Raw genomic sequence first — 23,744 nt, forward strand, 5'->3', positions numbered from 1 at the left:
AGCCCAACTGACAAATAAACACTCATTATGTCAGGACTCTGTGTTACTGCCATTAGTTATCTCCAGTGTTTTACCACATAAATATTAGTCTTTTGTCTTACTCAAATACAATTCCTGCACAGTCCTGAATATTCACAGCTACCACACTTTTCATCAAGGTTCTTAAACTCACATCTGATCACATTCAGGATTTACTGTGCGGGCAACTTCAGCCCTCGTGTCATTATAGAAATCTCTGGTAGGGTGGAGAGAAAAAAAAATACTGCATAAATCATAATGAAAGTAAGAAAAATATAAATAGCAAATAAGCATTGTGTCACATGTTCATATACAGATTTCCATCATCTGAATAATGCACAAAAGGGGATTAAATGCAGATGTTTTGCTAAAAACAATCCATGCCACAATCCCTGCATGCATATAATTTACATGGAAGCCGAGGGTATTAACAGCCTATCCTCTTTTGCAGACAGAAGTTTTAAAGTGCTTCATATTGAAATGTTTTTTCCCCGAGTATAATGGTTCCCAGCTTTTGATGCATTCCATGACTTATAATCCTTTACTAGATGAGATGGATGGATGGATGACCATGAGAAAGAGTTTTGAAATAGTAAAGTAAGTACTGTATTTAAGTACAATTTTGAGATACTTTGTACTTTACTTGAGTATTTCTATTTTATGGTACTTTATACTTCATACTTAATTCTGCATTACATTTCAGAGGGAAATGCTGTATTTTTTAGCTAGTTTTTAAATAAAATGCATTGTTAAAGATTAAAATAATGGTTCCTAACTTTTTGATTTATGACCCACAACAAAAAACAATGTATGGTCAGGGCCCCATGTCACATTTTAGATGTCTAGCATTTCCACAGAAGAGTAACTTCCCCTTTAAACTTCTTTGACGGTTTTATTGAAATAACTGCTCAAAGCCCTTAGAGGTAAAATTATCCAATACTTGAAAAAATGTTAAAATGAGAGTTAAGTACAAAAACTGATACAAATTCATAACAGAACTTTGTTTTTTCTTCTTTCAAACCCCATTAATAAACAAGCAATTTCAAGATGTCACAGGGGATTCTGGGAAATTGAAACGGGTATGTCTCACTATTTTCTGATAAACAATCAAGTAAACTTGATTAATCAAAAGAATTGACATTTATCAAAAATAAAGTTAATAGTGTCAGAAATTGTCAAAAAGTGTCAAAAATGTGAACTTCATTCAACTTCTCAGTCTCACTACAAGCATTGATATAAGCAGCACAGTTGGTTTCCGTTAGCATGTTTAGCATGTGCAGCGGCTATACTGATAAGCTTGAGTTTAGATACGTAGTCGTGTTTACGTAAACACACAAATCTACGCACAAACACACACACACACACACACACAACGCCAGAAAGAGTTAAGCACATCAAAACAATTGGCCTAGTTCTGTCTCTGTCTCCCTCCTCTCTTTATCACTCTCTCTCTCTCCTTCAATCCCCTCTCAGCTCATCACGCTGTCCACAGATGACAGGAGGTATTCTTCGTTAATCCCCCTCCATTATGCGTCCATGTGGAATCTGAGGCCTGCTTCTTCCATACAGAAATAATATTTCCAATGTCCATGACCCATGGGTGAGTTGCTCATTAGCTTTGAGCAGCACATATCATTCTCTGTTTCATTCTTTATTTAGCCCTGTTCACATCAGTCTCTGGTAATTAGGTTTTAATCGTGAGAATTGCTCAGTGTGTAAGACAGATGCAGATTTTTTTTTTATTCATTTCATTTTTCTATATACACAATTATTTTGTGACTCGCTGAGAGTCAGGCCTCTTCTCCACAGTGCTCGGCTAAAAATGCTTTGCTTTTAAGTGGCAATTACACTGAATTATCTAAATGAATACAATAATCAATATTTTGAGTGCTTATATTGTCCAGCTGTGATGGGGAAAGTTTATTGTAACAGTAATCTTTTACCGGTCATTTTACAATACTCCCATTACAAACTTAAAGGAAAATTCCAGTTTAGTTGGGAAAGAAAAAAAACACAGAAACTAGCTGCCTGTAGCAGCAATTATGGCAAAGTACATAAGGAACTATATATTTTGGGGCAGCTTGCCGGTTTGTTTACATTCAGGCAGATTTTCACCGCAGTTAAGACTGTAAGGAAACAAAAAAACCCCAACAAAGTGGAATGATGGATTATCTTTTGGACTATTGTGAGGATGATTGTGAGTTATTTCAGTTTGATAGCCAACTGTACTTATTTGAGCTGGAGTACACAGAGGAGCTAAAGCAAATGTAAGAAGAAAAGTGAAGAATGGAGGCAGAAAGGCAACAGGAAAATCAGCGCTGCACATAGAAACTGCTGGTGTTCCTGCGGTCACTGCTCTCCTCTCCTGAAGAGTGAAGAGGAAAACTTTTGCTGCAGAGTGAATCGGACCTGTTGCTGTCAGACTTGGAAAATCTAGAAGTGTCCACTGATGAGAGTAATACCAGCCGTGTAACTACTACACATGGATTAACAGGGTTCATCAACATTGTCGTCCTGGAGACTGTTTCACCTCCACAAAATCAACTGGATGGAGAGAGCCAGGTCGGCTCGACCAAATGTTCAGCTCCACATGGTAAGAAAAATGTGATTACAAGAAGTTAATATGTGAGCAATTTTGGTATGTAAGTCTCTATCATCCAGCAGTATAGTCCTAATCATTTTATCCTTGCAACGTGGAAACTTGCAGGCATGAACCATTTTATTTCAAATACCAAGTTAATACTTCTCTAGCAGGAACAGATATCCACAGCCTCAGATGTGAACAAACCTGTCTGCACGGATGAATATTCAGGGTGGTTTGGTTGGCCGACAAGTTGCCATGGATATAGATTTCTCTGCAGTAGTTTGCACTAGTTTCTGTGTTTACTTTCGTTCAGACTCGGAAACAAACCTTTGAAGCCATTCATGTAAAAATTGGGTTTAAAAGCCATAGTAGGCTCAGCAGCTTGACCCAATGTTCGTCATTTTGTGCGATATACATCTTGAATCCCCTGAAACTCTAACAGAGCTGGAGAGAGCAAAATAAGCATGACTCATAGAGACACAATGGCCACATTTATGGGAAATACATCAGGTTGAAGTAGACCGAAATTTCCCTTTAAGCATAACCATGCTTGGAATTAGTATGTTGGACAGAATCCTCAATTTTGTCTGTATTCAGCAGCTTTATACTCCCTTGTAGGTACCATCCACATTTCTGGGTTTTAGCAAAACAAGTATTTTTAAGATTTCTTTAAAGACCACTTTTCATTGTACCTTTTCTTACCCATATGACAATGTTTTCTTTCTTTTTTTAATTACAGATTGACACATTATACATTGAACTCATTGTAGATAAGTATTTTTCAGGCTTTGATATATGCCTCTTGAGACTCCTTTCACCTTCACATAGACCCTTTACTTCATCACATCACTGGGGGAATCTACAAAGAGAAAATCATGTGATGTAACAGAAACTTATAATAGTAGAACATTAAGAAATCAAAAGACACAGTTTACACAAAATATGCCACAAAAAGTCAGAGCAACCTCCAACCATCTATTGTTTATTGAGCAATTGTTAAAAGCCGACTTTATCTTTCATTGTTATCTTAGGTTAAAGTTACTTGACCTGAAAAGTATTTTACAGGTTTAACTTTTCTAAAATGATTCTGAGTCAAGGAAAATGAACTCAACTCTTCCACATTCTGTTTGTAAGCTGGACGTTATCTTTTCTCATTGCCTTCATCTTTACTGTTACCTGAGGTTAAGTCTCAACAGGTAAGTCTGTAGGATTAACCTTGCCTTTCTCAGAGTAAGTAAAGATTGCTTGGTGAATGCAGATTTTGGGAAGGCCACCACCAGCCTAACCCCCTTTACTCCTCTCCTGTGTGATCCTCCTCAGCGCTGGCAGCTACTGCTGTGATGACTGATAGACATGCTCATGTGGGGGAAGACTAAGGATACTTAAATCATTTTTTATTTAACCGGTGTCCTCACAAACATCCAAAAAATCCTAAAAACTTTTTCTTACCTTGGCTTGCAGAAGTTATCTTTTCACTTCTGTTTGTCATAATCTGGAGAAACACAATTTATAGTATACAAATAATTATGCTCAGCACTCTAAACAGCTTCTGGTTTCAAAAAATGAGTAAAACAGAAAATTCTAATCATTTTACATAAGAAATATTGCACTTAAGGTGTGAGGTCGGTATATAAAGAAAGACCAGTTGGCAGGAGATTCTCTCAGCTTTGCCCAGTTTCACCATCAAGTAAATTGTCACATTCTTTATCCAATAAAAATAATAGTCTGTCATTTAGCATTAGGAGTTTTTTAAGTTAGTCTAATGATAGCCATTATCAAAACTCTTGAATGAGTCTTGTGAAAAGCTCAAATGCTTTCATCTGTTTGTCTAAAGTCACTGGATGCATGTAGAAGACAAGTTTAACTCTATAGTCATATGCAACAGCAGTGTTTTAGTCTGATTAATGTGAGCCAGGGATGATCTGTGCAGTTCAATCCTCAATCTCTTTTTCCCTGCTCCACAATCTTCATCCCTCGTTTCTATAAAGCTGAATGAAAACAGAAATAGGCCTATGTCAGATTAGGATGACCTTTCATTATATGGATTAGGAAAGAAAATGAAATGTTTGGGTTCATATAATGACTCTTGATTTATAAACTAATCTAGCTAGAGCCAAATCTCGTCATCCCTCCAAGAATCTTCTCAGTAAACACAAACAGTGCCGAAATGTAGAAATGTGCTAGTGCGATCAGTGTGCACAAATGTATGGTAATACTGCAGTTTTTATTATTATGATGTATTCATGCATATATGAAGAGGATCCACAGAGAATCAAAGCTAAGCAGGAATGCGGAAACAAGATTGTTGTATGCCAGGAAAATTAGGTCGCATAAATGGGTTTTAAGATTGGCTGCATATTCGATATAAATATTGATTTTGTGCTTCTGAAGGTCTCTCAAGTGTCCCATAAGTCTTTTTGGAATTTCACTACTTGACACTTACTGCAGATTATAAAATAACCCATTGAGAACGACTTGTTTAGGATTCAGAACACATAATTGCATATCGTCTTGATGGTTTCAGAAATCAGATTTTTCTCATTTTGCTGTTACTGATGACAGCCAACCAAGCCAAAATCAGAGAACATGTAAAAGACTACCAAATCAGTCCCGAGGTGGAGCAGCAATCTAGAAATTGATCTGATTTTATAGTGTACAGGAATGTGCCCGTTCTCAGTAAAATGCAGGCTATATACAAGATGTACAAATACAACAATAATGCAACATAATTTATTTGATGGGATAAAAAGTAAGATTTACAAGACAACTCAAAAATACATACATTTACATTATTCAGTATAATACCGTGGGGAATTAAACAGCATATCATCAAGTCTTTGAAGCTCTCCAGTGAATTTTGTCCATTTATGGACATGAGCACAGAGTTTCAATCTGATACAATTACAAAAATGTTACACACAATCAATAAATGCGTCACATTGTGGTAGTTATTTACACATAAGGTGATATAAGTAATTCCTTTTTAAGGGTGAGAGTCTGATGTAGAAATGCAACTTGGATGGTAGAAGTGGTACAGTGGGTGAAAGCTGGCACATCCTTGGGGTTCTCATATGGGCACCTCCCATCACAGATGTTCCGCTGAATTAGGATCATAACACCTCTAGAAGGCTCAAAGCTAACTTCTGGCACAAAAACCACCCCACCTGCTCTCAACACTGAACAGTTTCTACGGAGTGTTCCTGTTATTTAACACATTTGTCTACCAATCTAGAGTCAGGCAATTCCTTTCCCGTGTCTGTCATTCGGTTATGTTATGCAGTGAGGTCAGCTTAGTTTAGCTCAATTCATGCTCAAATCTCAAATCTCAAATATGGGGACATAGATCTTCCCCAGCACTGAGGGTTTGTACTCATTAGCCTAGCATTAATGTTTTTGAAACAAAGGCTTGCGTACATGCTAAATCCATGACAAGATTCTGTGGCTCAGTGAGTCAGCAGCAAGCAGGCGGACTGAGGAGCACAAACAAACTCCACCTCTTCACATTTAAGATTAAACAGGAAAAACAGGTTGAATATTTCTCTTGAATCCTTTACACCTCAGAATACAAATAAACACATTTGTAAGGAACCAATATGCATTTGTCTGCTTTTCAAATGTTTCTTAGACTCTGTTACAGATGTGCAGGCCCCCAAAAATGAAAAATGTATTGCAAGAGAAGTGTGTATGCTAGGCGGACAGTGCCATTGGAAAACAATGCTTTCGCAGGTGAAGCATCTCTGTCTGGCATCCCTGTTAAGACATGCTTCAGTTAAACCATATTTCACCACACCTTAGTAATAACAAAACAATAAAAACCTATTCTAACACGTTATCTTAACCATGCCACAGTCTGCAGAGGGGTTGTTTCCCCACCTCTGATCTTTGTGCAAGGTGCACAGCTCTTTTTTACTGTCATTGATACTGTTGCCATGGGTTTCTGTTAATGGTCACTATACAGTCCACTTCCAGCTGTCTTTCTCATCTGTCACACATATCAGGTGGCCACAGCAGTCATTGAACAAATCCAGTAAAAGCCTTTCATACTCATGTAATTATTTCTAGTGCTACTTTTGATGTCCCTCGGGTGGCGTTGAAGGAAAGCGAGTGTAGGCGAAAGCGGGGTATATTATTTTTTATTTTCTACGTGAGAGCAGTGCTGTTTTCTTCAGGAACACCCTGCTCACACTCTCACAGTTAAACACATTAACACCTGGAGCCCGCCCAGTACAGCCAGTCTGTTGGCCACTAAGCAGCTTTATGGGAAGTCTGAGGGTGAAGGGCCTCACTCAAGGACTCCTCAGTGGTTGTCATTTTTTATTTTTTTCCCTCTCCCCATCCCAGCGTGTGAGACCAGATAAGTTAGTGATATGTACATATGTACTCTATTTTGGCAATACAGTAACCACAGCCCCAAAGTATGTAATATTTTTCCCCCTTCAAATTAAATATATATTGAGAGCTTTATATAAAAGCATTAGTGCTTGTGAGGCTTAGGCCAGTGGGCATTTTTAGTCAGATTACAGTCGGAGACATAATGTGTTCACAGTGAGACGGCACATGCAGGATTATGGTACGGCCGAGAGCTGTAAACAGATTGAAAGCTCAACAACTTCCATGAAACAAACATGACCTTTACTGATGTGGAGAGCTATAAGGGCGAGGCAATGAAAGGCAGTGATAAAACTAAGAGGAAAACGAGTGCACTTGACCTTTAAAAGACAAGATAATCATCTGGAAAATGAATGGCATGAACAGTTTGTTAAATTAAACTGACAGCCCCACAGTGTTCATGTGTCTAATAAACTTATTATTACATTCCTTTTTGATATAGTGTTGTCAGGGTTTAGGGTTTAAGATGTAAGATTAATGCAAATCCACTTAACTAAGGGTTGAAGCACATTTTTCTTTTTATCCTCATGCTGTAGACATTTTAACACATAGTCCATAGAAGAGAGTCATTCTCTTGTCTGCCTCTGTGATTCATGGTTTCTGCACAATACACAGAATCTGTCAGGCACTGGGAGAGGGATGTCCTGAGATTTCAGTTTTTGTTGTTTTTTTAGGTGTCTAACCATCAGACCCAGACAGCGGCATAGACATACAATCCATATCATATATTGTAAAATGCCTGAGATCATCACTGTTAGATGAGGCTGATAGATGTATCCTGAGGAAACAGCAAAAAAAAAAAAAAAATCAAATTAAAAATGTGTTTTTGGTGGTAGCAGAAGCCACATTACGTGTGTAGACATTGAGTAATATTTCCAAACTTAATGGGAAATATATTATGGATCTTAATGTTTCTCATACACAATAACTAATATGCACCTAAAACATATGCACTTCAAATTCACAAGTGGGCTTTCAAATATGCAATTCAGTCCTTAGTCTTGCAGAATACATGAAAGTACCACTAAGTTGAGGAACTAGATAGATGACCTGACTGCCTACCGTTTATCATATTTAATGCCAAACAGTGGCGCCCTTGAAGGGCTGGGTGACATCATTAGAGGACTGGAAGCAGAAGCAACTAACCGACTCTGTTTCTCTTCACCTTCGGCAGGTCATCAATGCAGAGGTCATTTCAATCAAACCAGACTTAATTGCATCTCTTGGTGAATCCCAAAGACTCCTCTGCAGCCTGGTAGATAGCTGAGCTGAGAGTTCCACATTTCACTGCTACCCTTCATAAGAGAGTACTCTTTGATGTTGTACAGCTCTGCTGCAAGACAGCCTTTGAACCAGTGGGAAACTGCAGTGGATTAATGGATATTGCAGTCAAGTCTCTTGCTGGGGGCTTGCTTGTGCTATTGTGAGCAGACCATGCAGATCTTTGTTATTATCAACTTGCCACAAGCCGTGCCCTGCATATGGCCTACATATGGTCAGTGGCAATGCCATGGGCTCTTATGTTTGTTTTTCTCATGTAAAAGAGGGGTTATTATGACATGGCCACGCTCAGGGCGGCTGTTAACAGGAAGACATTGTCATCCATGTTTCAGACTCCATAACAGTGTGTATTGCCAGAGTCCATGTGGGCACTGGAGCTGCAACAACATTTGTAAATGAGCGAGTAAACAGTTTGTTACTAGATTATGTCCTTTAGTTGACCGGATCATAGCTGTTCTAGACACAGTCTATCTTCTATTGCATGAAAAACACACACAGGGTGCATGACACATGTTCAAACACAAATCAGGCTGGCATATGATAATTCATTACATGCACACATGCTCCGTCACACACACACATACACATAGATCCAGACAGTGGTAATAATAGTTTCCTGTTTGCTCCGTCAGATCCACCTCGCAGGTCACTGAACGAGCACTATCCCACCTGTGAAGCACAATTACATGACGTGCAAGAAAAAAACCTAACATGTGCTACTACAAATCAGCAAACTGTTTCTCCGTGAGCCTATGAGAACAGAATATTTATATATGGTTGCGTCGCTAAGGGCTTTTTTTGTGGGCCGTAAGCCCTGCACGGTTTGTGATTAGTTAGGAATATTTTTGATCACAAAATAACTGCCAGGTTTATTTCGTTGAACATTTCTGTCACCATCCATGTCTCCATTATGAGTTGCTGTGTTTAGAGAATTGCATAGTAGTGAAGGGTAAGTTTAATTTACTGGTCAGAGCGAGCTGTTTATCTCACGTGAGCCAACTTTTAAATCCGGCTTTAGGTGTATTGAGGTTCATGCCAGGATACAAATTGAACGTGTGTGTGTGTGTGTGTGTGTTTGGTGTCTCTGTTGTGTAATTTAAGTTGAACTAAGGGAATACATTCTGAATGATTCAGTCCTGAATCTGCAGAGGAGCCATGGTAAAGCCAAAAAAAAAGGGAAAAGGCTACAACAAATTTCATTAAACAGGTGATTGAATATTGTTTCCAACTTCTTCATGTAATCGTTTTAAAAAAATTAGATGATGTCATGCTTTTACCTTTACCTCACAGAGGGCAAGAGCTTATCCCAGCATGCACGGTGCAGGTTGGCAGTCCATCACAAAGCTAACACAGATTAACACAATCACAGTCACATTCTCACCTCTGAGGAAACGGGACCGCCACGCTGTGAGGCAACAGAGCCAGTCACTGACCCACCATGATGCTCCAAATTGTTTAAAATGCAGCTTAATTAACACCTGTGTTAGTTCATCCAGTCATGCTGGCTTCCCCCTAAAAGCACACAGGCCTCTTTCAAGCCATATTCTCAAATGCGCATGCTGTGAAAACTACTGTTGGCAAACACATACAGCCTGTGTTGCTTTTATGGCTACAAATAAATTAGGACCTTTCATCAGCATTTTCCCTCCAATCATCCGGAATTAATCACTTATTATGTATGTGTCAGGCTGAAATGTGACATTGGATGTTTGAGGTCATGTAGTGAACTGGTATATGGTGTCTAATACTCATGCCCCCGGTAATCAGAAGCTTGGATTTGCATCCATCGCCACCGCAGGCTAGGTGCCTTTCAGCCAAAACTGCAGTTTAATCCACCAACTCTGTCCTCTCGATTCCTGTGGAGGACAGCCAAATCCTTGTTTACCCTTAACCCTCATCTGTCACCACATTAAGCCCCGTCTCTCAACAGAAGCCCCAACACTGCCTGCAATTAAAATATTAATATGATACCTTTTCACTCTCGCTATTAGATGCACGGAAATATCCCCGCAGATGCTCCTCTCTCACACTGACACAAGTGGATGTGCGGCGAGTGCAGATGTGCTCTCATGCACACGCACACGCACGCAGACCGAGGGGATATTTATATCCCCTTATCAGAAGAGACCAATGCAAAGTGCGGATGTCATTGTCTCTCTGTGACACCTGGATTCTCTCCGATGATGTGTGGCTGCATGTGTCGGCCCTCTGTACCCTTCCATGTTCATTTGTCTTTTTTTTTTTTTTAAAGTAAATATACAATACAGTAGCATTGAAACTCATACTGTGGCTTAGACTCTTCCAAAACTCCTCCTCTGAAGGAGTCTAATGTTGCCAATATTGACTGAGAAAAATCAATTTCATTTCCACTGATATGATAATGGATAAACGCTCTACAGATTTCTCATCAGTGATTATTAGTCTTCATTTAGCAACTGCAGCACATGAAAAAAAAGTGGCGTCATAACTCTTGCAAAGTTAAAAGCGATACCTTGAAACTCTAAACATTAGAAATCTGTGTGTTACTGCTGTCTGTGGAATGGAAGCTTACAGTATATCGGGGGAACAGCACATATTGCAGCTCTTGCATTATAATAGAGCAGTAAAACTTTACATCCTGGTAATATGGGGGTTTAATAACCCACTGAATCTGTCTCTATAGTAGGCCTCATAAGCTTTTGGCAATAAGCATTATACATAAAGATGAATCTCAAGTCACAAACTGCCAGAAGGAGAAGCCATAAAATGCATTACACTCAAGACCATCTCTAAACTAAACTTGCTGTACAGTAAAACTTTATAGACCTAAATAGATGAAGTTCAGTCTACATTAAAATTGACAGTGAATTAAAAGTGACCATATTGTATGGTACTCGCCGTAATGCACTCTCAGATATGTGGCCACAGTTTCTAGTTTTCATAACTATAGTTGCTTTGCTTTGTTGCAAATTGATCATGTGGGACCATTCTGGTCTGAGAAGTCTTCCTCGTCTAATTACTGCCCTTGTTTTCGGACTGCAGCCCATCTAATGCGTCATGGCTTAAGGAATAATTTGTCACACCCCACTAGAGTGTGTTTTCTTCTCTCTCAAGCTCTCTTGTCTTTGTCTTCTTTCTCTCCCGGTCTGTCTATGCATCACCCACCCTTCATGCCGCATTTCCTCTTTATTTGTATTAGTCAAAGATGTCACTAATTTAAAGCAAATGAACATCTGCAGTTAATCTTTAATTTGATTTCAAACATTTGGCAGTCAAATGCATGAAACTATTACCTGACCACTGAAAATGTCAGTAAAGTAAATACAATCTTTCATGCATTCTGCAGCATAGTGCAAAGCCTTCTAATCAGAAATTGCAGCAATGCACACAAATGGGATCTAAATGTGTCTATTTCTGGTTGTGCTCTTAAGTGCAAATGTTGTACCATAGATTGTGATGTTCTCCTGCTAGAGCTGCTGAAATAGGAATAATACAGAAAATGGAGCAGAGAGAAGGAGGGATTGGTGAAGAAGCAGGACAGAGTGAGAGAGATGACGTGAGCAGAGAAGACGGAGAGAGTGAAAGTTGATAGAGAATGAAAAACTGATTACTTATTACCCCCTTGACTCTTAATCCAGTTTACAATAGTCGACTTCACCCAAGCAATTTTACTTCAAAGGTTTTGAGCCAGGGCCAATTATGTTGCATCCAAGAGTTCCTTTTCGAACTGAAAAAAAAAAAAAAAGTAGTCAAAGAGAATACTAATTAATATCAAGTCAGAGCCTGAAAATAAATCTTTTAGCTAGTTAGCCAACCTGAATATGTGCCATTCAACATCAGCCTTGTAAAGAATGGCCTGATCCAGCCTGTCCCTGCACAGAATTGCCATTAACATTTTAAAGATTCATGCAGTTGCTCTTCACTACAAGGCACATCTCACTTAAAGGACCATACCGGTGGTTTTTCTTTTTTTTTTTATCCCATTCCTAACAAACCAAAGATACTTTCAGAAAATTGTACCTGATAGTTAATATGTTAAAAAATGCACAACAATTATGGTCATTTAACAAAAATAAATGGAATAAGTAAATAAATCGGTGGTGCAGTATATTTGTCTTTATGCCAATCTAAAAATAGCTGACTGTACATATACAGCAGCAGTAACCAAACAATACTACCATTGTACACAAGGCAGGAATGAAATTCGTACGCACACATGCATACAAAGTAAGAGAGAGACAAAAAATGTAAATCAACCATTCAATGGCCACTGTAATCTGCCCCTAAAGCCCCAACAGCCCCCTCTTTTCATTATCTCCCCAGAAACTATTAATACTCTCACTGTGTTAATGGAGATTAATGGGTGCGGGCAACAAACAGACACAGAAGAGCAAAAGAAAAACCATCATGAGCAGTGGTGGTGGGGGTGGGGGGGTAGCAGCAGCCAGCACCCTGTGAGTGGCTAGAAACAAGGACAGACTGAAAGATGGATAGATTTCATTAGGCAGGGAAAAGGAAACACTAAGTTCTGAGGTGAAAAACACCTTCATGCGCCTATAAAAATGCGCTTTCCCCTTAGAGCAAGGTGTTCTCCAAATAATTACAGTTTATCGTCCCTTGTCGGTGTTGGGGGGAGATCATCACATGGTGCAGTATACAACAGCATAACAAAAAAGTCTCTTTGTTCTACGTGAAAGTAGAGAAAAACTGAAGTACCCAAAAGGTAAAGCTTTTCCTGGAATTGCGTTGTCCACAGTTATAAAAAAAACAAAACTTGTCGTTTGAGGCTGTTAAAAGCATCCAAGACAGTGTCAAATGGCTAAGATGCTATACGAGGCTAACTGACTGCAAACTCCTGCAGGCAGGGCAACGTCAGGCCAGTGGAAACAGCGTTTGAGTGACGGGGCCCGTAATGGTGTGCTCAGTGGGCAGCTTCGGGGACACAGCAGAGGATGGGGCTGTGCTTATATAACTCGAGCTGTGGAAGATCGGGGCATCTGAGCCTCCGAGTCCACACCGCAGCCTGGAGAAGAGAGACAGAGACAGACAGTGTTTTGTGTGGGTGGGGGGATGGGTGGTGGCAGTTGAAGGGGTACATCAGAGAACATTCCAGGAAACTCAGAGGCATAATCTTCTTATCCATGGCCGATTGGTTCAACGTGTGATGTGTGCGCGCGTCCATGTGTGGTTATATGTTTGTGCACGAGAGGTTTGTTTGTCCTACTTGACATCGTTCCTCCTCTTCGTCCTTCACCTGCTTCCCGTCTTCCGTTTATTTGACCCTAACCTTCCCCGCCCTTCCCTGCACTCTCTCCATTTCATCGCACGCACCGGACCAAGATCCGCTCATCTGCTTTTCACCCTCATTAGTGCCTCTTTTCTCTCTTTTCCTCAGTGTCGGTTTGTTCTTTCCCCGCGATCAGAAGATGAAAGTGACCCCATGTAGGAGGCAGAGCGAAGGGAGGGAAGGGAGGTTTCTCACTGAGTCTGCTGGTGTTCTTCTGCCCCTGGCCATGGTGGGGATTCGCATATGTGTGTGTGTAAGGGGGGGGTGGATGGCGGAAGGGCGAGAGGGGAGGGGTGGGGTGCTGTGAACCAGATTCTGCTGATTGTAGGAAATTATACCCTCTAATTTCACCTGCAACTCCAAGAGACAAAGGCCTCAGGGAGAGAATAGGATAAGGAAGTATTTCACAGAGTGAGATGAAGAAAACAGAGAGAGAGAGGGGGATGAAAGAAGGAGAGAAGATGGACATAGGGGGCATCAGAGAGGATGTAACTCTAGAACAAGGTTTGGTCTGAAGCCAGTCAGGGAAAACAGAGAAAGAGGACAGAAAGAAGAGAGGCAGCCACTGAGGAGAAAAGTGGTTCTGCTAAACCAAACCATGTCCTTAAGGATCACCCATCCGGCTTTAGCACTCTCACACACACACGCGCACCGGAACACACACACACACACACACATCCATGTACGTACACACAGCACTTTTCCCCACCTATACCCCCACTTTTCATCTTAACACCTTACTAAAGCACCATTTGCCTTGCCAGTCCCCGTGTATCCTCCCATCTTCCTTTTCGATCCTGGTTTCCCTCTCCTCCTTGACAGTCTTACTCACAGACCGTGACTATCTCCCACTGACAGAGCCGCCACAGGATTAGAGGAAGATGAAGAAAGCCGAGCGCAGTCAGCCAGCACCTCCTGCTGTACACAGAACGCAACTGACTCGTAGGTCTGCTGCATCCTTGAAAAACACAGCAAGGAAGAAGTTTCAGCCACTGGTTCGCTCATTCATTCACATATGTTTTTTTATAATATGCATGTAGACATGAGATTGTATATCTGAGGTATCATGATAAAATGTAAGAAAGAGTAAATACATATTCATTACTGTCCTTTGGTGTTGAGAGTTAACAAACTGCTTTCCTACTTAACATCTGTATTATAATAAACCTCACAATATTATTCCATATTAGGAAATGCCTGCATCTGATTGGAGAAACCCTGTAGGTGAGACAAGTTAGCTTTATCTATTGATAGGTAACCAAATCATATGAGATCATTTGTGGTATGATCATTTTCAATGCAGTCAACATCATTTCTGAAGGGTTTAACATCTCAAAGCTGTTGACCAGAGTGCGTAATGAAATGTAATGCAGAAACAATTAGTTGATTAATCGATTAGTTGATCATCAGAAAATGAATTTGCAACTATTTCTATAAGCAAATATCTGAAAATTTGTTGATACCAGTTGGTAAATCTTAGGATTCGCTGCTTTTCTCTATTTCATATCTTTGTTAATGTTTGTTGTAATGTTGTATGTAGATATCTATATCTATATCTATATATTTATATATTTATATACATATATACACACACATATGTATGTTATGAGTTTTGGATTATTGGTCGGACAAAATGAGCAATTTGAATACTCCTTAGGCTCTGTGAACTTGTTATGGGCGGCATGTTTCTGACATTTTCCAGACAAAATGATTAATCTGCAGATTAATAGATAATCAAATGAATCATTAGTTGTAGCCCTAATGAGATGATTTTTATTGTAAAAGGCAAATAAAGGACAAATGTTGGCAACATCACTTAATCCTGTCAATGTGAGAATATGCATCAATTAGAATTAACTGAGGCAGGGGAAGCAACGTATTTTAATCAGATGTCTCATCTACTTTACTAAGTAGATGAATAACCCACATGGCCATGGTTTTCCATCTGTGTAATATTAATCAATCAATCAATCAATCAGTTAGTCAATCAATAAATCAATCAATCAAGTTTATTTGTCACATGTAAGCATATAAGGCACAATCACAGGGGAATGTAATCCCACCAGTTCCTTCAGTCTGTGCATTAAAGAGAGTTTAAATAGAATAGGAATTGTAATAAATATAAGTGTAGGATTTGGGAGGAGGCGGGAGGAGCTCTTCCTGAGCCTCTCAGTGCTGGCCTGGTGTATCCGGTACCTTCTTCCCAACTACAGCAGGGAGAAAAAGGCCATTATGCAGGTGGTTAGATCCTTAATGATTCTCCTAACCTTATTCTTTCAGTGCCAGGAGAAGAAATTCCTCAGTAATTGAGGGGACACCCGGAATTTCCTCAAGTGTCTGAGGTGAAACAGTCTCTGCCTTGCCTTTCTCACCAGTATGCAGCACCCAGGTCAGACTTTCAGTGATGTGAACACCAAGGCACTTGAAGCTGTCCACCCTCTCCACCGACTCATTGATATTAAGGGTGGGGTGGGGGTGTAGTTCCCTCCCTGCTTCTTACCAAGTTCACTATCAGCTCCTTAGTCTTGCTGACATTCAGGAGTAGGTTGTTGTCCTGACACTAACAGGTCAGGTCCTCCACTTCCTTCAGGTAGACCTTTTCATTGTTATCTGTGATGAGGCCCACCACAGCTGTGTTGTCAGCAAACTTGATGATGGTGTTGGAGTCAAAACTTGCAACACAGTTATGTGTGTTCAGGGAGTACAGCAGGGGGCTCAAAATACAGCCCTGGGGTGTTTAAAGATGAGGGTAGGAGAGGTGTGTCCACCTACCCTCACCACCAGGGGTATACCCGTCAGGAAGTGAAGGATCCACATGCTCAGTGAGGTGTTTAATCCCAGGTCCTTGAGCCTTGTGACGAGCCCATGTAATAATAACACATTGCTCTTCCCAGAACATCATATTGTAACATAATTTCAGTATCCATATTTAATCCAGTCAAAATGGATTTTAGCTGAATTAAAAGGTCTTTGGCAAATTTGGATACAATGAAGAAACTGGGACACAGCAGCACATGCAGCAGTCTCTGTGTTTCACATTTCTGATTCCAACAGCAGCCTCAAGTCGTGCTCCTCAATATTAGACAGTTGTTTTTTCATCCAAAACATGAAGACAGCAGACTCTTCTCTCCAATATTTAATGTTCTCTCAGATCCCACAAATGATGCTCATACCAGCATTTTCTTGTCTGTTGAACTTTTCATGTGGCATGTACTGTCCGTCAAGTCTGAAAACATACTGACACATTTACTATTGCTCCTTTTTTTATTGCAGTGTCCTTGTTGGACCTCTGTTATTAGTCTGTGGGAGTGAACAGTGTGAGCCTGTGCTAAGTAATTCAGAGAGAGGAGAGTGTTTGAAGAGAGACAGAATGAGAGGCTGAACGACAGAGAGTGAGCTTGGCAAAGCTACAGCGTTTCACTGCAGAGGTTTTAAATCCTTTAACACGATTTCCCTCATCCTATTAAAGACATAGCTATGGATAGGGAGACTGTAAAGTGTTACGTACAGGAGGGAGGGGGACTGAGTGAGAAGGAGAGAAAGGAAAAGCGAGAGGGAGAGAGATTAAATGGGTGTTAAATATAGGGAACAAATCATCATTCCAGTCCCATTTCTATCTGCAATCAAGCCTCTAAATGTTCTCTCTATCATCTCTTGTAGATTGGGCTGGATGACCTTTCGTTATCTGCCCCCTTCGAATATCATTTCGTTTTTTTCACATGGACATCAAAACAAACCTTTCTCCCTTGCAGAAAATGAGGTCAAAATGTATCGTAAGCATTTTTTGAAAGGCAACGTTGGTGTACTTCTTTACTGCAAACCACCAAAATAAAAATAAGTAATACTGGGTGCAGCAAAGTCAACCTTTTTGGGTGCAAAAGATACCTCTGCGCTGATCTATAGAAGCACATGTATATGGATGACATCATATTAGCATTTTAGCTTTGAATAGGAGTGACATAATAGCATAAATAGCGGGGAGTAGTGTACTGTATTAAAATGTTTTTAAAATAGTAGTTTTTTGGTGTGTTCATGGAACAGTCATAATATGGTTGCTAGGTATAACAATATAAGGAGGAATCATATAATATGCTGCCATTCAATGCAACATAGTGTATATATATATCTATATATCTATAGATATATAGATATATATACTGTATATATGTACTAGCAGCCACTTCATTAGGAACACCTTTGCAATCTAATGCAATCCAATGCAACAGCTCTGCCATAAATTCTACATTTACGAAGCTTATACATTTTCAGTTTTTATTGACATTGTCAGAAAGGTGATAATTCTACTTTATGTTTATTATTGAGGTTGTAGTGGGTGGTGGTGGTGTACTGGGGTGCATTATATTGAATGATGTTCCTAATATTATGTCCACTCCATTAACATACATGAAGGGGGCAAAATATTCGCAGCAGTTCAATATAATGCACTCCAGTTCACCACCACCACTCACTATGAACTCAATAATAAACATAAAGTAGAATTATCACCTTTCTGACAATGTCAGCAAAAACTGAAAATGTATAAGCTTCGTAAAAATAGAATTTATGGCAGACCTGTTGCATTAGATTGCATTAGATCGCACAGATGTTCCTAATAAAGTGGCTGGTTTTTGGGTTAGGTTTAGGATTAGGGTTAGTATGCACTAAATGCATTAAAAAGCAAGCATTTTGTAAACGGTGTCTTTGAGTTTGCACATCAAAATACACTAAGATATTAAGGGCAGAAAAATCCAGGGATAGTGTGTATCTTCAGAGCAGTGGGCTTTTGTTTTCAGGATAACAGGCCGTTATTCTTTTGATTTATAGATGGTCATACTTAAGCTATGTTTCTAAGGTGGAAAAATGATGTTTTCGTCATCTTGTTAATGTGGGACCTGAATCTTAGATCTGAATCTAAGATAACACCAAGGCTTGTAACCTCAGATTTTATCCAGGGTTTTAATTTCTCCAGATTATTAAACCACATTTCTCTTTTTGCTTTGGAGCCCACTAGTAGGATTTCAGTTTTGTCCTCATTTAACTTTAAACCTTCAGAGCAGAACTTTTACATATAAATGAATGTCAGCCTTGCCAAACGAATTCACACAATGCTGATTAAGCCTATTACCACCAGATGGATCTCTGTATTTCACAGTAACGGTATCCTACTATTTATGCTAAAATACAGTTAAATGACTTCACATCATGATCACCTTGGATTTTATTCACAAAGTTAATTGGAAATGCAGCTCAGCTCTTTAAATGCAGCTCAGTTTCTCTTAGATTCTACTCACCCATTCATATATCGAAAATTCATGATTTTTTCCTGATGAAACTGATCATCTGTTATGTTATCTGCTGAATGTTAACATTCATTTCAAAAGGCAGAGAAATTTGTGAATGCACATGGAACATAATAAATGTCATACTGGGCTCTTACAGGCCAGTGACACCGACTGCCCTGTGTGAGATCGTGACAAAGCATTGCTCTGTGTTCACTGAGAACGACAATAATAACGGTAATGATGGTCATGGAAATGGTTGGTGGTATTAATACTGTCAGCATGTTTCACTGCGGTATATTGTAAAAAAGATATATCATCACATCTCTAACTGTCACCCACTGCTATGTAGTGCGTCTTTGGTGTCTTTGCTTTTCTGTCAGAACCTTTGTTTACACCTGGTCACTTCGGGTACAACCACTTTAGAAAAAATAGGCTGCAGTGACCAAAATTGGAAGTTAGGGTGGATGCGGTAAATTAATTTTATTGCTTAGAAATCTAACTTTTGTTGTTTTTTTTTTATGGGAAAGAATGTACTTTTTTGCATATTTAAAAGTTACATAGTTTTGCTTTAAAAGCAGAGTATCGCTCCCAGTAGAACCATTGCACACCACTCTGCCATCTGAAGAAATTCAAAGCTTGACAGACCTGCTGAGCCTAGTTACAGTTGGTAAGCTATCATTGGACAATCACTGCTTTGGGGAGGGGTTTAGTGTTCAACTACAAGAGAGACACCAAGTGGGACAATGTCCACACTTTAAGATCATTTCAACAGCCACTTATTGTAAAACTAATACACAGGCTTAGACAGTTGATGCCAACAGAGCTTCTTTTGCTGTTTTCTTGTTAATATTTTTAATTATTACAATTTATTAGAAAACAATGGACTTGACTGAGGGAATTCAGTATGTGTTGTGGAGTTTTTTGTCTCTGTTTTGTCTGTTAGTTTTATACTTTGGAAGACCCTGTCATGCATTCAACATTATGTTGTCAACATTGACCAACATTCATAGTAATCTTAACACTATGTCAGCTGGATATATCAGTCAGTAGCTTTTGGTTATAGAAAGTCAAATACCAAAAAAGGGCAAAGAGGACTGCTAATGATGAGAGAGCAATGTCAGACTGAATGATGGATTTGCAACAAAATAGCCATCAATGCTGCCAATAATCAGCTCTCTGCTTGGATTCAAGGACTCTTTAAAGGTGTGCTAGGTAAAATAGAGCTTTCTCATATAACTATTTTTAAGACTAGTGGAGCTAGATAAGTATTACAATTGTTTAACCTAATGTTAAGTATAGCTTAAGTTTAGCTTGCTAGATGCTTGTCTTTCCTCACCAGCCACTGGTTTGCTGTAGCTCTCCTCCATTTTGAGCTGCACTTATGGCTTACACACAAATGTCATCATGGCCTGCAGACTTTGCAAAGGAAAAAAGGAAAGGTAATTGAGAAAAACATCCCTCTATGTAATGCACTCAGAATTGCACTCTCAACCTTAGGAAGCATCACAATGACACTTCATATTCAATTCGTACTTATGACCTTTAAAGGTTATAGTCCACAAGAAAAACAGTACATGCCGACTCGAGTTGTGTCCTCTTTGAATACTTTGTAAAGGTTTAGGTTACACAACTGGAACATTTGACTTCAAACAAATACAAAGCACATAAAAAACAATAATCTGAAACATCTTTGCTGCTTTAAATGGCCACAGCATGCAGCAGCAACTTCTGACCAGCAGAGGGAGCTGTTCTCCTATGACTGAACACTGGAAAGACGTCATCCCCCCATGAATGCATCTTTGAACTGGGTCTTGTGGCTTAGCTTAGTCTCTTGTGTGTTGCCTTGATGCACAGATTAGTTTCTTTCAGTTACAGCAGCAACTGTGTCTTCCGAGTGTCTATTAATGTCTATATATACATATATATATATACTGGTCTGCAGGGTATGAACCTGATTTACACAGTACATGTATTTTGTCAAGACTTAGATTTAGTGGCCTTTAACTCAATACTTTCATTGTGTTTCCATGTCAGAGGCAGACATTTATGGTCCAGTGTTCTTATAAATTTTCTTGTTGTTTCTTGTGCAAGGATGATTAGAGTTTGTGTCCAAAGAGGTTGATTGACTTTGAGATAATGTTAAGCTATAGTTCCAAGGTTTTCTACTATATGGATTTTTCCATTTTTTAATATTAATACTTTTTATCATATTACCTCTACTGCCCCTTACACGCCTAGCAGTCAATTAGTGGTATCGCCATGTCATTTGAAATATGGAAAGATTAGAATTACTGACCCTGGATAGGGCTGCCTTTTAATGTAGTTTTTTGGGGACATCACTGAGGCATACAAATTGCACCAGGCATGATTGAATACATTTCGAAAGCAACCAGTCCTTCTACCTCATCCATTCCTCCAACCATACACTACATCCCGCTGCCTTTCAACTCTTACCAAGTGCATAGGAGCTGCATGCACAACCTTGCTTTAGGAAAAAAATGACCTTATATCAGCCAGCTGAATGCAAGCCAAAACAGCCTACAGTTTAATTCAGCAGTGCAAAGTTTCATTATTCTCCCATCAAGTCAGGTGATGATGACGAGCTTGATCCTGTGATGCGATCCAGGGAAAAAAACAAACAAACTAGTCACTCCCACTCATAAGAAGACTCCCACTCACAGTTTAAACTCCAGGGCCAGTCTGTACATATATTGCTTTATTGTTGTGGTTAATAATATTCAGTAAGCAGTCCTTCAGCTGTTGGCTCTTTAATCTCCTCCCTGACCTACAGTATGATAAGCGGTCAGAGCCCCAAGGACCTTAGCACCTTCAGTATCTCCCATCTCATTTTAACATGGCACCTTAGGTTTGCCCCCTGTATAACGAGTATTCAGAAACAGCAACTTAAGGAGTGAGATTATGTTATTATATCTTATATCTAATATCCAAAACAACAGTTATGAAATGAAACTGTCTTTTAAGTTAATTTAGTTTCAGTTAGTTTTTTTTGACATGTTGAGCACCTTTAAGCGTTGATTTTCTAAAAATGAATCTCCCTGTCATATTTGAATGATAGATTGGTGTCCTATTTTAATCGCCTTTCATGAAGTTAGGCATAATTATGGAAATAAATGGATTGTCTAACAAGATTGACGTGATGAAAGCAATTTAAAATAATTGATCTTAAATTTCTCTAATGTTCACAATATTGAAGACATGGGACCATGTAATTAAAACTAAAATAAGGGGGCGAAATGCATATGTTTACTCAACAGTGACAGGGCAAAATAATAGCACTTTCTGAACATAAGTTAAAAACTAATGCAAACAATAAAAACTGATGAATCTGTTTAATCTAGTAGCAGCTGACTGTTTTTTTTTTTAAAGTAAAGAATTACACTTCACACAATTACACCATGATTTTTTGTTCATTCTTGAAAAATGAAAAGTGAGAGCACAGAGCAAATGGATACTCAGATACATAATTGAATGTGTCTGCCAGCTAAATCAGGTGGATACAGTGCTCATTTTATTCTTACACATAAATTAGTTTAATTGCCGAATTTTCTTTTCATTGTTAAATAAAATTGTTATGTTGTGCATTATATTTTGATAGTTTATTTTTATAAAGTATTTCCTTAGTTCATTCCACAACTGCATGTATTTATCTACACATATGTATTTTAGAGTTTGTATGTGTTTTTTTTAAGCTAAATCTGACAACAAATAACAGGATAACAGGGCAGAAAAAGGATGCCTTGTAGATCCAATCAAACACATGGGTGTAAGAACCAAAATAGATTGTATGAGTCATTCATCTATCCATCCATCCCTATTTGCATATCTGGGTATGGGTTGCGTTGGCAGCAGGCTAAGTAGCTCAAGCTTCCTTCTCCCCAGCCACATCTTCCACTGTGGCATTCCCAGGCCAAATGGAATATTTAATTCCTCTAGTGTCTTCTTGGTGTCCTCCCAGTTGGATATGCCCAGGAGACCTCCAGAGACATGCCCCGCGAGCAACCTCATCAGATGGCTGAACCATCTCAACTAGCTTCATGTGTCTACTACATGGTTCGACTGCATGTCTAAGCTCTTCCCTAAGGTTGAGGCCTGACACCATGTGAAAGATGATCGTTTTGGCAGCCTGTATCCTTGATTTCAGTTTCACTTTTTGAGTCACTACAAAGAGCTCACGACCATTTGAGAGTTGCAGTGTGGGGACATACAGTAGGTGGACGACAGGTTAATTGAGAGTGTCACCTCTAGACAGTTCACCCCAACATACTTGAACTCCTTCACTTGGGGCTACCGACCCCAAGAGAGCAATCCACCATTTCTCAGCAGAGTACCAGGGCCTCAGAGTTGGAGGTACAGACTCATCCCAACTCATGCATACTTAGCTGCAAAGGTCACAGTTTGATGAAGCCTGCAGAACTAAATCATCAACAAAAAGCAGAGATGCAAGGCTGAGGTCACCAAACCAAACACTCTCCACCCCTCAGCTGCACTTTGACATTTAGCCCTTTGAGGGAGACATATCATGCTTTTTGCTGTTTTCTGTTATTTATATACTATTATGATGTCAGATATCTATGCGATATCTATACTAAACATGGTAGAAGTTTCAAAACTTGAGGTGAACGTGTGTAGAAATGCTCGCTGCAAGTCAAAAGCCAGGGCTTCAACCTGCACCGAACACAGAAAAACTTTCCACACTCCACGGATGAATGTAAAACACAGCCTTCTAGTGTCAGTACTACTGTCTGCAGTACTGGTCAAACATCCAAGTGAAGTAACAATTAACAAAACACATTTTTGAGTGGAGGGGGACTTCTGTTGAACACTGACATTTTCACACACATTTTCCCTAAAATTATACTAAATTACAAAGTCCTCTTCAGGAACAGTCCTATAAATCCACTGT

The 23,744-nt window shown here is 39.3% G+C and overlaps 1 protein-coding gene across 1 annotated transcript in view; it reads left to right on the forward strand.

Moving 5' to 3' along the window:
* Positions 1-23,744, forward strand: part of nlgn2b (neuroligin 2b) — a 125,333-nt gene that overhangs the window by 39,555 nt on the left and 62,034 nt on the right. The window contains exon 3 of the mRNA XM_042430809.1: positions 1,492-1,618. The gene's annotated coding sequence lies outside the window, so the exon portion shown is untranslated. The remainder of the gene's footprint in view (positions 1-1,491; positions 1,619-23,744) is intronic.

The sequence above is a fragment of the Thunnus maccoyii genome, chromosome 13 (assembly GCF_910596095.1).
Source record: "Thunnus maccoyii chromosome 13, fThuMac1.1, whole genome shotgun sequence".
NCBI lineage: Eukaryota > Metazoa > Chordata > Actinopteri > Scombriformes > Scombridae > Thunnus > Thunnus maccoyii.